This window comes from Panulirus ornatus, chromosome 37 (genome assembly GCF_036320965.1).
Source record: "Panulirus ornatus isolate Po-2019 chromosome 37, ASM3632096v1, whole genome shotgun sequence".
In the NCBI taxonomy this organism is placed as follows: Eukaryota; Metazoa; Arthropoda; class Malacostraca; order Decapoda; family Palinuridae; genus Panulirus; species Panulirus ornatus.
In genome coordinates, this window is record NC_092260.1 from 30,171,986 (window position 1) to 30,187,496 (window position 15,511).

Genomic DNA, 15,511 nt, shown 5'->3' on the forward strand with positions numbered 1-15,511 from the left:
AGATTTGCTCAACGATGTAAATTGTAAGCAGATGGCTGTAGGTCACAAATGCTTTCCGCGATCAGTGCGGTGGTGCGTAATGATGAGAAGCGTGGGTGGCTAGCTGTATATCCAAGAACCTGTATCTATATAGTTTTTCTTCGCCTTTCCTGTGACGTGGCTAGTGGGTCCTGACAACAGGTAATTACAAGAGTCCCTGAGTCGGTCGGTGCTGAGTCACACTTACAGCCCAGGCGGGGTCTAGTGCTGCTGCCTCACGCTCAAGGACCATACGAGATGTCCGTGCAGAAGGTGGATGTCCATGTTGAGATGGTTGTCCATACAGAGGAATGGGTGTTCGAAATGTGGAGGTTCTCTGTAGTAAGAAGGGGTGTCCCTATCGAGGAAGGGTGTTCCTGTAGGGTAAGATGTCCACGTCCCGGGGGACATCGGAGGGTCAGGCCGTAATGGTTGGTGGGGTTCGACAGCCAGCGACATATGGAGGGTTATCGATCAAGCCAGACGTCCATTACCGTCAGCCTTGAACTGTGGTGTGTTTTTGGATGGTACTAGTATTAGTGAGGGTATTATGCCACCAACCCGCAAGTGAAATTACCTACACGAACGACTCTTCAACTGCAGCTGAGCATCTAAGTCTACCACAGCTGTCACTGTCTAGGACATTTTGTAATCATTTGGCAGAATGGCAGTGTACGACTGCAGGTTGTGCTACAGATTTTCTATACACGACCGTAGAAGGGCTACTGCGACATTAGACTGACACAGGCTATATTCATGACCAAGACTTGATATGATAGACTTAAGTTTTTACATAATTCCATTATGTCCCACCAACTTTATTACAGATTAGGACACTACTTCAATCCTCAGGTGAGGCAGGACTTCACTAATACGTCAGTCAATCTGAGTTTCCCCTTAAGTTGGCAAGAACCCACAGAAAGTGAAAGTACTTTAACTCTCTGGTGACTGTCAAGAATTTATCTGTCAAGGAATGTGGGTTATAATATTATTTGATAAAGTCATGGGAATAAAAAAGTTTGACTTGTGAGTTTTCGGTTCATTTCTTCAACAATGGTTCCAGCTACAACAAATGATAAAGAAAAAGTAATTAATAAATCGACACAAAAGATCATAGATTGTATTCATAGCGAGACCTTTCATTATGTCCCATCCTCACCATACACACTTAATCGGAATGAGGTTCATCAACCATGTGAACAACTTGCTGAATATCTACGTTAACTAATTACTTACATTAACCAGTTACTTATATTAACCATCTACTTAAACGATTTCAATATTTGCCGAGAGACAGTTTGCCTCATTCATTTTCTAAACACGACAGCTTCATCACAATGTTGGCTTACATGTTCCTCTCACATACAAATATTCCTGCGGCTTGTTTTCTCGTAGATGGTGTTCGTATTGAGGCCTAGTTATGCTGTGTTCCATCCTCTTTACTTTGCATACTCTGTTTTGAATCTTATCAACCAGATCACAAAATTTAAGATTTTGTTTAAATCTTTAAAACTTTTCTAGTATTTTACAGATCACATTCATCAAATACAGCGCGACTCCTCGTCTCCTTTGTTGAGAAAGGTATGACATTGCTTTCCTCTGCTCCCTCTGTAACATAACTTCTTCCACAAACATTTCTAACAAAATCTTATAGGGACGTGTCCAGAGTATCTGCATAATTTATCAGCGCACAAACGAAGAAACATCACGGGAACTGTGAGCCTTATGTGGGTCAAGGCTCAACAGTAGTCCAGTCATGTGTTTTCTGGATACTTAAATGCCCTCCACAACCTCCTCCCATTTCATTTCCCCGGTGTTGGGACTACAGTGACTTCCACTGTCAATACCTCATCAAACTCGTCATTCAACTTGCCACATATCTCTGCATCATCACCCTCGACGACTCTTCTCTCCGATTCTTTTGCCCGATCACCTGCGCTTTAGTTAATACTTTTCTTCTGATGACTTTATGGAAAATGTTTTCGAGTGGCTCCTTCCTTTTCCTCAATATTCTTTACAGACTTTTTTTCCTCCTTTCTAAGTCTGATATACTCATTGCTTACTCTGTCATGGCTAATAAATGCTTTGCCCTTCTGCTGTAAGGCGTATGTGAGATGCATACTTCGTTGCACGTCTGTATGACACGAGACCTGCACGTAACGACCCAGCTAGACCAGTAATTAACTCGGCCGTAATTGTAAGCCTCGGATAACTCCGTGTAAACCTGCCGGGCGCAGGAGAAGGCAGCCACGCGTGAAGGGAGGGTCAGGGTCTTCTGGGATATATGTGCAACATGATATTCTGTCATGAGATGAAATATAGGAATATATATATATATATATATATATATATATATATATATATATATATATATATATATATATATATATATATATATATATATATATAATTTTTTTTTTGTCGCTGTCTCCCGCGTTTGCGAGGTAGCGCAAGGAAACAGACGAAATAAATGGCCCAACCCACCCCCATACACATGTATATACATACGTCCACACACGCAAATATACATACCTACACAGCTTTCCATGGTTTACCCCAGACGCTTCACATGCCCTGATTCAATCCACTGACAGCACGTCAACCCCGGTATACCACATCGATCCAATTCACTCTATTCCTTGCCCTCCTTTCACCCTCCTGCATGTTCAGGCCCCGATCACGCAAAATCTTTTTCACTCCATCTTTCCACCTCCAATTTGGTCTCCCACTTCTCCTCGTTCCCTCCACCTCCGACACATATATCCTCTTGGTCAATCTTTCCTCACTCATTCTCTCCATGTGCCCAAACCATTTCAAAGCACCCTCTTCTGCTCTCTCAACCACGCTCTTTTTATTTCCACACATCTCTCTTACCCTTACGTTACTTACTCGATCAAACCACCTCACACCACACATTGTCCTCAAACGTCTCATTTCCAGCACACCCATCCTCCTGCGCACAACTCTATCCATAGCCCACGCCTCGCAACCATACAACATTGTTGGAACCACTATTCCTTCAAACATACCCATTTTTGCTTTCCGAGATAATGTTCTCGACTTCCACACATCGAGAACATTATCTCGGAAAGCAAAAATGTGTATGTTTGAAGGAATATATATATATATATATATATATATATATATATACAATATAAATATATGGTTTCCATGCATTACACATGACAAAGAATTAATTTGAACGAATGAGGCCTTTTTCTTTGCATGTTCCTGGCGTTACCTCTCGAGCGTAGGAAACAGCGAACAAGTATGTGAGACTAGGAAAGATATATCAATCGATCACTATGGCCACAGTCATGAGCATCTGTGTAGCCTCCAAATTTGTCCATCTCCTACTATGTCACTTTGGACAGTGGTAACTAAGCTAGTTGGAACTCGTCAGTATCACCATGACTGTCCCTACATTTTTCGTCGACTCCAGAAAGCTGGACCTCCTGCATCTAGAGTCATCTTTCCTTCTACCCAATCCCATCTACCTCTGACGTACCTGGTCCTCCTCCATATCCACCACACTATACACGATACGTCCTTTTCCCCACCTACACCACATATCAAGAGGCGCTCCACACACCCACCACTTATGCCTCTAGAGCCACCTAACTCAGCAATTCGATACGAATCTTCTGTCATCATCATCATCACCACATCATCCTCCGTCACTGGAGATTACTCGTTTCCAAGATGCAGTTCAGCACCACAGCCACGTCAAACCCATCTGACCAGGTTCATGCACACTGCATGGTTGTACCATTGTGGTGAATATTACCAGTTATTAGTAGACGGCATAGTGAGTGTTGCCAGTTATCAGTAGACTGTATAGTAAACATTACCAGTTATCAGTAGACTGTATAGTGAATATTACCAGTTATCAGTAGACTGTATAGTGAACTCCCTCTTTGTAATTGTGAAAAGAGCTAATATTCGTATGTCCTTTCTACAGCTTCACTATTTGTTGTTGTTTGTGTTTTCTTTGAACGCTCTCAGACTTTAGCGGTAGTTAATTCAACAGACAGGTAATTAGCAAAACACACACATACACACACGCACGCACACACAGCCGGCTCAGTAAACAAGTTTACCGTATTGCATGTGTCCTTGAGCTGCAGAACCTTCACAGGTGAAGTAAAAAAGGGAAGATTGAGCGTTCCCCCGACAGCCGAGATAACACAAGCCAGCACCTGCAGCTGGCAGAGTAGGAGACGAGATAACATTATACAAACCTAAAAGATTGAAAAGTAGGATGTACACATACATGCGCACAATTACATATATATGCATACAACGTGACCACTTGCAGGCTGTGTCCACTAACACCTATCTGTCTATCTATCTATCTATCTATATATATATATATATATATATATATATATTTTTTTTTTTTTTTATACTTTGTCGCTGTCTCCCGCGATTGCGAGGTAGCGCGAGGAAACAGACGAAAGAAATGGCCCAACCCCCATACACACGTACATACACACGTCCACACACGCAAATATACATACCTACACAGCTTTCCATGGTTTACCCCAGACGCTTCACATGCCTTGATTCAATCCACTGACAGCACGTCAACCCCTGTATACCACATCGCTCCAATTCACTCTATTCCTTGCCCTCCTTTCACCCTCCTGCATGTTCAGGCCCCGATCACACAAAATCTTTTTCACTCCATCTTTCCACCTCCAATTTGGTCTCCCTCTTCTCCTCGTTCCCTCCACCTCCGACACATATATCCTCTTGGTCAATCTTTCCTCACTCATTCTCTCCATGTGCCCAAACCATTTCAAAACACCCTCTTCTGCTCTCTCAACCACGCTCTTTTTATTTCCACACATCTCTCTTACCCTTACGTTACTTACTCGATCAAACCACCTCACACCACACATTGTCCTCAAACATCTCATTTCCAGCACATCCATCCTCCTGCGCACAACTCTATCCATAGCCCACGCCTCGCAACCATACAACATTGTTGGAACCACCATTCCTTCAAACATACCCATTTTTGCTTTCCGAGATAATGTTCTCGACTTCCACACATTTTTCAAGGCTCCCAAAATTTTCGCCCCCTCCCCCACCCTATGATCCACTTCCGCTTCCATGGTTCCATCCGCTGACAGATCCACTCCCAGATATCTAAAACACTTCACTTCCTCCAGTTTTTCTCCATTCAAACTCACCTCCCAATTGACTTGACCCTCAACCCTACTGTACCTAATAACCTTGCTCTTATTCACATTTACTCTTAACTTTCTTCTTCCACACACTTTACCAAACTCAGTCACCAGCTTCTGCAGTTTCTCACATGAATCAGCCACCAGCGCTGTATCATCAGCGAACAACAACTGACTCACTTCCCAAGCTCTCTCATCCCCAACAGACTTCATACTTGCCCCTCTTTCCAGGACTCTTGCATTTACCTCCCTAACAACCCCATCCATAAACAAATTAAACAACCATGGAGACATCACACACCCCTGCCGCAAACCTACATTCACTGAGAACCAATCACTTTCCTCTCTTCCTACACGTACACATGCCTTACATCCTCGATAAAAACTTTTCACTGCTTCTAACAACTTGCCTCCCACACCATATATTATTAATACCTTCCACAGAGCATCTCTATCAACTCTATCATATGCCTTCTCCAGATCCATAAATGCTACATACAAATCCATTTGCTTTTCTAAGTATTTCTCACATACATTCTTCAAAGCAAACACCTGATCCACACATCCTCTACCACTTCTGAAACCGCACTGCTCTTCCCCAATCTGATGCTCTGTACATGCCTTCACCCTCTCAATCAATACCCTCCCATATAGTTTACCAGGAATACTCAACAAACTTATACCTCTGTAATTTGAGCACTCACTCTTATCCCCTTTGCCTTTGTACAATGGCACTATGCACGCATTCCGCCAATCCTCAGGCACCTCACCATGAGTCATACATACATTAAATAACCTTACCAACCAGTCAACAATACAGTCACCCCCTTTTTTAATAAATTCCACTGCAATACCATCCAAACCTGCTGCCTTGCCGGCTTTCATCTTCCGCAAAGCTTTTACTACCTCTTCTCTGTTTACCAAATCATTTTCCCTAACCCTCTCACTTTGCACACCACCTCGATATATATATATATATATATATATATATATATATATATATATATATATATATATATATATATATATATATATATATATATATATATATGTATATATACACACATTGCAATTTTTCATACTTTCCATGTTTTCCACATTAAAGAAGTAGCGCCAGGAGCAGACGAGGAACGGACAGCCATTTTCGCATAGTATTTATCTCCTTCCAAAACATCTTATTCCCCCTAAACTTCACCGTTACTCGCTCACCCCAACTCTCATTTCCCTTTTCAACCCCTTTTCAACCTGAATCTTTCCTGGTATTTCTTTACACAAGTCTGTTCTCTAAGCTCACCTACAAAGGTTATTAGAAACTAGAAACAGTTCACCTTCAAGATGGTGGTCACGGTGATGAACGGAAGCGTTATATCTAACTGAACCAACCGGCATATCAAATGAGGTGGTCGTTCTTGTCAGGTGACGCTGTATAAGCGTTTGTCCAAGTTTCGTTATATTTACTTTACTGGAGGTCCGGATCCACAGGTTTGTGTTGCGCCGGATATCCTGTTCCCACTTCACCTGAGTTAACACAGCTGCGGTAAGGCAAAGGCAGGCGACATCCCTGCAGGTGTCACACTGGCGTACGGACGCCCAGCTACAGCGAGGGCAGCCACAGCCAAGCTTTATTTCTGAGCAAAGCTCGTGTGGCAGCGTCACCAGGTGTGCGTTGTGGCCTGATGCATCACAAGGTTTACTGTACCTTGTGTGTTTGCTTGTTCTCATAGTGGGGACAGACGATCATTATAGTCATGTTGGATCTGATGGATGGACGTGCACTGCTCCCGAGAGAGTCAGTGCGCAACAGTTTAAGTTCAAGTATTGGTAGGAGCCTGGGAGAGGGCAATTCATTTATTCCTGTTATCTTACTCTTGAGATCACGACTACAAATTATTCCTAACAGCAGCTTATTGGAAATTACGACAGCAGTAACATAAAACCTGGCGCGTTACGACCTAAGATAAACAAAAAGAATTAAAGAAACAGACAAACTCCCTCACCGAACACAAGAATCAGTGTTAGAGTCCAGCAACATGTGAATGTCGTGTGATCCAATAGATGGTAAATATTCATAGGTTACAATTCCAGTCTAATCATCATAATCATACTCAGGTAAGGTATCTCACGTTAGACGGAAAAAAAGGAATGAAGTAATTACAGATTCCTGACATAGACGACATACATTCACGAATGCATGTTTTGAATATACACATTACATTCATCAGATTTCACTTGTGCATCATCCCGGAGTTATGAATGATTTCTGTAATTGTGAATATAATGAAGATGACTGTGTGGGGCTTGGTGTGTGGGGCTTGGTGTGTGGGGCTTGGTGTGTGGGGCTTGGTGTGAGGACTGGCATGGGAACCGGTGTTGAGACTGGCATGGGGGCTGGTGTCGGGGACTGCACGATTGGCTGGAAGAGGATCACGAGTCGAGAGGCTGCTGTTGAATGACGCCATACAAGTGTCCGTGACACGTCTCCGGGGTCAGAGTCGGGTTACGTACACGACCTGACGGTGGCCGTCCCGCGCACGGGAGGGGTCACCATGTGTCAGCCCTTCCATGTTGCTAGTGACGGAAGTGACTTGGGAAACTCAAGATGAATAAAACCTTGTGGGAATCTTGCCACATCACTTACGGTAATGCACGAGTGTGACGCTCCCTCTGACGGGTGAAGATGTTAATCAATATCATCAATTCACGATAATTAATTATGGGTGACTGAAAACATATAATTACAATTCATCACCAATACAGAAGGCAAATGGCGTGTCCTTGAGCGACCAGATGATGTGACGATGAAGAAGAAAGACAAGTTACATCTTGCGTCCACAATTAGTAGCTACATCTGCCCCTACTGCCGACGATGACGTCCTTAGAGTCATCGACCAACAGGCGGCAGTGACGTCGTCAGAGACATCGACCCACAAGTGACGGTGACTCAGGAGTTTCTGGTTTATTTGGGAGGACATGAAGCAAGAACTTTGATCCGATCTCTGGTTCATCTTCACGACTGCCAGACACTGCTGTCACTGCAGGATGGTAGCACTGCTAGGCGATGTTACTGGTTACACGTTCTTGTAGGCGTTAGTAATTATGCTCCTCCTCTAACATTAATATAATTACGAACACCACGAACCAAATCCACGTGTGTTTAGTCGTAAGCAAATCAAAAAACCCGGAATCGAAGTGGACTGCTTAATGCATCACCTGTTGAACAATCAACTTATAGAGGGAGACCATTCTCTTGGAGAGCGAAATATTTATATGTAAGACGAGGCCTTCAAATGACTCCCATAAACCACCTGTCATTAGATATTGTAAAAATTACAGTTTCACGACTGGTTACGGAGAACTCGAAGTTAAAAGTCCATAAGATCAATCGCAAGGGTTTTCGCTGGACCTGACTACTGGGGCCTGACTATTGGACCCAGGCCACTGGGACCTGATTACTGGGCCCTGATCGCTTGGGCCAGAATAATGGGCCCCGACCACTGGAATCTGATCTCGTAGTTTGACTAATCTACTCCCTGTACTGACCCCTTCATGTACATGTACTCACCCCTTCATGTACAAGTACTGACCCCTTCATGTACATGTACTCACCCCTTCATGTACATGTACTCACCCCTTCATGTACAAGTACTCACCCCTTCATGTACAAGTACTCACCCCTTCATGTACAAGTACTCACCCCTTCATGTACAAGCACTCACCCCTTCATGTACATGTACTCACCCCTTCATGTACATGTACTCACCATTTCATGTACATGTACTCACCCCTTCATGTACATGTACTCACCCCTTCATGTACATGTACTCACCCCTTCATGTACAAGCACTCACCCCTTCATGTACAAGTACTCACCCCTTCATGTACAAGTACTCACCCCTTCATGTACATGTACTCACCCCTTCATGTACATGTACTCACCCCTTCATGTACATGTACTCACCCCTTCATGTACATGAAGCACGACGACCAGTAGGCCACCTCACCCCTTCATGTACATGACGCACAACGACCAACAGGCCACCATCGCTGCCAATTTCGAATACAAATTATTCTTACAATACTAATATAGTCGAAACCTGACATTTGTTAGAAGTGGTTTAAGGCAGATATTTTCTCTCACATTGAGATTAACGTTAAATTCAATGTGTAGACCGTCATCTCTTCAAAATGCCTCACACCAAGTTTGATTGTGGAGGGATAGATTAAGCTGGTGAATGTCGCTGGGTATTGTCCCGAATGAACACTGATTTTATAGGGTAACCATGAACTCGGCTACATCCAGCCTGGGCGGTTTTCACGGCGACGTTTTCATAAGAACAAACGTTGCGTCAGAACAGATAGCCCAACACGTACTGGGGCTGCTATCGCTGGAAACCTAATCAGTTCAGCTGACCAGGATCAAAGAGATGGGTTTTCCAGGTTAACAGGTCGTGACTCAGACTCCCCAGGGATCTGAAAGTTTCATTCCTACACTAGTGAGGTGCAGCGACATGGGGAAAAAAAACTATGTCGGAACAAGCCGAGGATGGTGAAGGATCTGGGTTTCCCCAAGGATGCGGACAGAAAACAAAAACGCAGCGGGAGAGACTGTTGGTTCCTTCTCAAGGCATAAACAGTACGCCATACGCAGTAGGAACATCATGAAATTCATAAATAAAGTTAGTCTCCAAAAGCTACAAAGTAACCTTATCACAGAAGGTAGTGAGTGATGTTGTCCACCTCACGCTGAAGTAATCAATTGTGTGCGAGAGACTCCCTGGCTGTGGGATTTCCGGTGTGTGTTGCCAGGCAGGCAGGAGGCTGTCCTTGGGGGCGCCTATCGTTAAGTGAGCTCAATGTGCCACTTGAGGACCATCAACTTTTCTTTATCAATTTGTTGAACGATTTCTATAATGAGCATCCGACGTACACCAACAAACTATGGAAAATGAATCTACGTCAACCAACAAACTTTGTACGGGAACGGAGGCTGAGGAGGCTGGCGCACCTACGAAAACCTCCTTCGTGTAACCACCAACTTCCCTTCTCATTCAGTATTGAATCTACAGAATTACAAACATGCAACATGTTTGGTACGGCTCCTGTGGCATACTTATAACATGTGTGACGATGAGATATGAACAGAAATACTTCCATGGAAATAAACACAAGTATCTTCCAACCAACTTTTCCAAAGACATGCACGATGCACCTAACGGAAGACTTCCTACTTAGTCTGTGGCTCTGATTCCCTTCAGTTTGGCCATTTTGTTACCTCAAGTTAGAGAGAACTGAAATGTGTAAAGGGAATCGAACTATGTAAACTACCTGTTGCAAAGTCTGAAGGATTAAACTTAAAGCAAAGCATCCAGCAGTGTAGGAAAGTACGCAGTGCCGGATGTAACGAGGACAGAATACCGACAGCTGTACAGCACACCGCTGGTCCAGGCTGTCGGCCGTGAGGCTGCTGTAGCCTGTGTAGGATCTCCTACCTCAACTCCTGCCATGGTGATAACCTTCGAAAGTTCTCTATCGACACAGAAATCCCTGTCATTTCCTAACAGGATGCAGGGAATATATACTGATCATCTTGAAGCATCCCCCTGGAAAACCAGGTACCTACGTTTTCCATGCTTTATGAGAGAAAACAACAGTGAGGTCTTCTTATTGTTGGTAGTGATAAGCGGGAGGTTACGAGGATATACACGTACTAAATGGATTAAACTTGTGTAACTAAACTTGCTCAACTAACCTTGCCTCTTGGTATGAAAGGTTTCCTCGCAGTTGATCAGGTGTGGCTACGGCAGTTCATATCCGAGTGGGAAGATGATTCTGAAAGAGAAGATTTTGCTTGTAAGAACAGAGTCATCGGCACCTACCAGTTCGTAGCTGATTATATGTAAGATCATTTTGGGAAAGAAGGAACTAGTTTGGTAAGATGGTTTTTGGAATATCAGAAGACTAAGGCAGTGAACTTATATATATACACACACACTCACACGTACGTGCGTGCACATAAACACACTTACAGATATACGCATGCGTACCAACAGAAACGCGAACATAGACCTACGCCTTCTCATGAACACGACCAAACACATTCGGGTCACTTTGATGCATCATTGATATTGGTATATATCAGTTAACTCTTCCTCCAATACAACGTCAATAAAGACGCGATGGATCAGCGTCTTTAAAGTCCATAGAAGATGGTACGACGTCAGAAAACATCCGGAGAGACGCTCACACATCTACAACTGACAGTAAACAACAGACACTAGAAACAAACTTGTACACAGCCAACAATCGTCGTCTGATGCCATTCTTGCCCGTCAGGTACAAGCTGGGACTTTAGTAGTTCTCTCATGTTGTCGGGATCTTGTAACCCGACGGTAAACAAAGCTATGGGTAGGAGGATTGTTGGGAGGGAAGCTATGGTGGAAGAGGCAGATTAGGAAGGCAACCCAGGACAGTCATGCTGAATGAAGGACTAGCCATCTGTTAAACAAATCCAACAAATTATGTTAGAAAAATTAATCATTAGATCCGGTTTAGCAGCTAATAGCATACAAATAGGAGGTAATCCAAGGAACATGATACAAGAAATATACTTCCAGCAATATGGAAAGGATTTAAGCCATAGCCAGAGAAGCACAGTTGTGTAGATCTGTGGTAGACGAGCAGGACGAAGGGGTGTCAGAGTGACAGACCTGCATTTAGTCTGACCCACCACTAGACGCGTGAAGTAGATGACATAGAATCATGATACATCCGCTTGTTACTCTCATCATATAACACCAGCCTCACAGGACACAACTTCACAAGACATCAACAACGAACCATTAGTTTCACAGCACAGCAGCAACCTCACAACTCCATGGTAATCACTTTACACATCAGGAGCCTCAAAGCTCCATTACTGCTACACACATCAGGAGCTTTACAACTCCAGGATAACCACACAACACGTCAGGTGGCTCAACTCCATGGCAGCCACACATCCCGGGAGCAGCTTCACAACACACTGTTAACCACATAATACAGCAACAACTTTATCTTCTAAAACCGATCGTCAAAGAGTTGTAGCTCCAGTTAAAAAAGGTCATATTTTCTGCATATGTGTTGTCCACTTGACAAGATGTTTACAAGATGACAAAGATGTTTACATCAACGATTCATGTATAGACATCAAGATGTATAATAATGGTACAAAGTAATATTGTAAGAACAATACAAGGTATAAATGTGAGAAAGAGAAAACATTAAAGGAAAGTAATGCGAGGATGTTCAGCAAACGTAATTTTGATTTGTTGGTCTCTTCTTAATGAAACAAGGTGTATTTACAAACCTAATTCAGTGCTTAGTTTAGTTTGATGATCAGGGAGCTGCAAGAACTTGGTATTGAGCAAAACTAAACAATGATGGTTTGACGTGGGTAGTTTGCCTCGACCAAACATGGTGTTGATCTTATGACTCTCCTCAACACACACTGTGGGAAAAAACCATGTGGGAAGGCCAGGAGAAGCGCCTTACACCATGTCACATAACACAGACAGACGGAGCGGTCAGGCATTTATGAGAGGAGAGGAACAGAGGGAGCGGTCAGGCATTGAAGAGGGGGGGAGGGGGGGGGGGGGAGGAACTCAAGACTAAAAGGTAGCTGCTTGCACGATCCTGAGAGAGTTAAGAGACGCTGTTGAGTAGAGGAGAGACGAGGGAATGATAGACACATAGAAGATGGGAGAGAAACCATGAGACAGGCCTCAACGATGGTAAACACATGGTGAAGCAAGTAAAGGCCTGTTTCAGATTTGCAGTCGGTTCTTGTCCTTAGGGTGGAGACAGCGACCACCTCCTCGTGTTTGGTGGAGCCTGGGTGTGCCTCTTGGCTTGCCATGTGTCACTCCTTATTCTGCCTACACTGTCATGCCCAGATGAGCCTCATCTTGTAGGTTTCATATAAGCAGATTAATTCACAGTTTCTCATCTAGTATTTGTACGAGTTTGTGAGTGTGAAGCCAGCCAAGGAGGATACCGTGAGGTAGACAGTTTACCCAACGATGAACAGTAAACTGCAGCGACGTGCAGTAGAGAATCGCCATGGATACTCCTGATCCTGAGCAGCTCGCTTCACCCTGCTTCCGAACGCAGCGCAATCTTAAGCTATCTCTGGCCGCCTTAACGGATCATTGGCCTAACATTGACCACTGTCATCTACACTTTTATATGACAGTGTATGTATATGTGCGTATGTTGCTATGTATATGTATGCCTAAATAAAGCCTTAGAATAGCCGGGTCATCTCAGCCCACAAAGGGTTAGTAGTATGGTCACCTTGGGTCAGGAGAGTCACACTAACACAATCATCTACACAGTCGCTCCAACTTATAGATGGAAGCCTCCCCCTCCTTCTCCTCGCATCCTTCCGCTAACTTTAAATCTTGTCATTCCTTTTACTTTTTCCCTCATCCAAATGACGTACAAATCAGAGCCAAAAACATTGCTTTGTTATCCCCATAATCGTGCAACATGTTGCGAAACTTTTGTAGTCTGGAGAAATATGAAAGAGAGATTAGAGTGTAGCATCTGTATTTTTCGTATCAAATAATTCATTGTTAACTTACATTTATGTAAAAGACATGTAAAATGATTGCAAGATTTTTTCAGAGGAAAAAGTGAAGGGTATATCTCTTGGTTACTTCAGACGATCTTGTAAAACTTTTACATAATCTATGTGAAGAAACACAGAAGACTGCGCTACCTGTGAAGCCACATCAGGTGATGGCCATGGGGTCAGAATCGCTGACTAATCTACAGCATCTCTTGGTTATCACGGATGAGAGCAGACATGACATCAAGCATAGCGGGATGATCTGTGTGACGCTGAGGTATCAATGTGACGTAACTTTTACGTTGTAATCAGGCATTCGTCACACAGGGCATCACCTCTCTTTCACTCAGTTTCATCGAGAAACCACGTTAGCATATATATATATATATATATATATATATATATATATATATATATATATTTCAAAGGCGAGGAAGCTCAGGATCACAAAGCCGTGTGGAGCATGGAAGTAGATCAAATGGTCACTTAAGTGAGGACTTTAACAGTATATTGTTTACTGTAGAATAAGACGAGACTTCGTCAGATAAGTGATAACCATTATGATAATCTCCGTTTTTTCTCAGTGTATTGTCTGACATTAACGAGGAAAACCTTCACTAGGTATATGATTATACGAATTACTGGTAATGTATGTGTCCTCGTAATCGCTCATGCATCTTCATGTTTATTCATCATTAATCTTGTATTGTTCATATAACTGATCTATTCCTTTTAGAGGAGCCAAGACTTATCAACCGCCGGTGATTATCTGGGAGGGAAAGATCGTGATACCGGCTTTGTGTGATAATCAAGATCATTCGCCATTCCCGAGTGGTCACAGCACCACACCCACATGTAAAGCCATAATGTTGTCTCGGTTCTCGCTGCTCTCCGTATCACCAGCTTCAGCCCTTGTCGACCCAGAGGACCTACAACAATTCAGAGCTAATGATGCCGCTAGTAACTCCACCGCAAACATTTCCAAGCTTGTGTTAGTCGCACATAATGGATTCTGCTCCAGGAACACAAATGTTCATACACAAAGAAATGAGAAAGTGGTGGTGGCTGCCGTTGGTTCACACCCTCTCACCAACTGAGGTCAAGACTTAAGCTAAGTACAGTGATGACGTTTAAGTTGCAGTTTCATGTAATCAATTTTACCTGTTGATTATGAGTTATTACTACGTCCTCCACAGTGGAACAAAAGCTGTCATTGTTTCTAGTCGTCTCCTGGGGACAAAGACTTATTCCACTGTCACTTGTCCCACAATCTACGAGCATCGGTATTTTTAGAGTCAATTGTTTCTTTTTACCGGGAGAATGACGAGGCAAGGAAACTATTTCTCAGATAATGTTGGAGCCTAATGTTCTCCTAAGGTTATATGTAATATATATATCTACATAACACGTTATCATGTACGTAGAGTACTCTCTCTTCACATAGTCCACCCGTACTTTCCATTAGAGAACAATCTTCTCACGTTAGAATATTTCTATTCTTAACATCAAGTAGAACGTACAGACTCTCGTCTCTGATCTCTATGTTTACTGTACACAGCGGTACTTCTAGCGGAGGATCGAATATAATACCATTTTGAAATCAGAGTTCCAGGTGGACGAGAATTAGGAAACAGACAATGTAATGGAAGGAAAGGATTTAACGTACAGGAATGTGACTCATGAGACGTTAGTT

The 15,511-nt window shown here is 43.2% G+C and overlaps 1 protein-coding gene across 4 annotated transcripts in view; it reads right to left on the reverse strand.

Annotated features, from left to right (window-relative positions):
- LOC139760678 (uncharacterized) overlaps window positions 1-15,511 on the reverse strand; it is a 223,462-nt gene that overhangs the window by 147,190 nt on the left and 60,761 nt on the right. For all 4 annotated transcript variants that reach the window (XM_071684207.1, XM_071684205.1, XM_071684204.1 and 1 more), the window contains one exon: window positions 10,960-11,039. The gene's annotated coding sequence lies outside the window, so the exon portion shown is untranslated. The remainder of the gene's footprint in view (window positions 1-10,959; window positions 11,040-15,511) is intronic.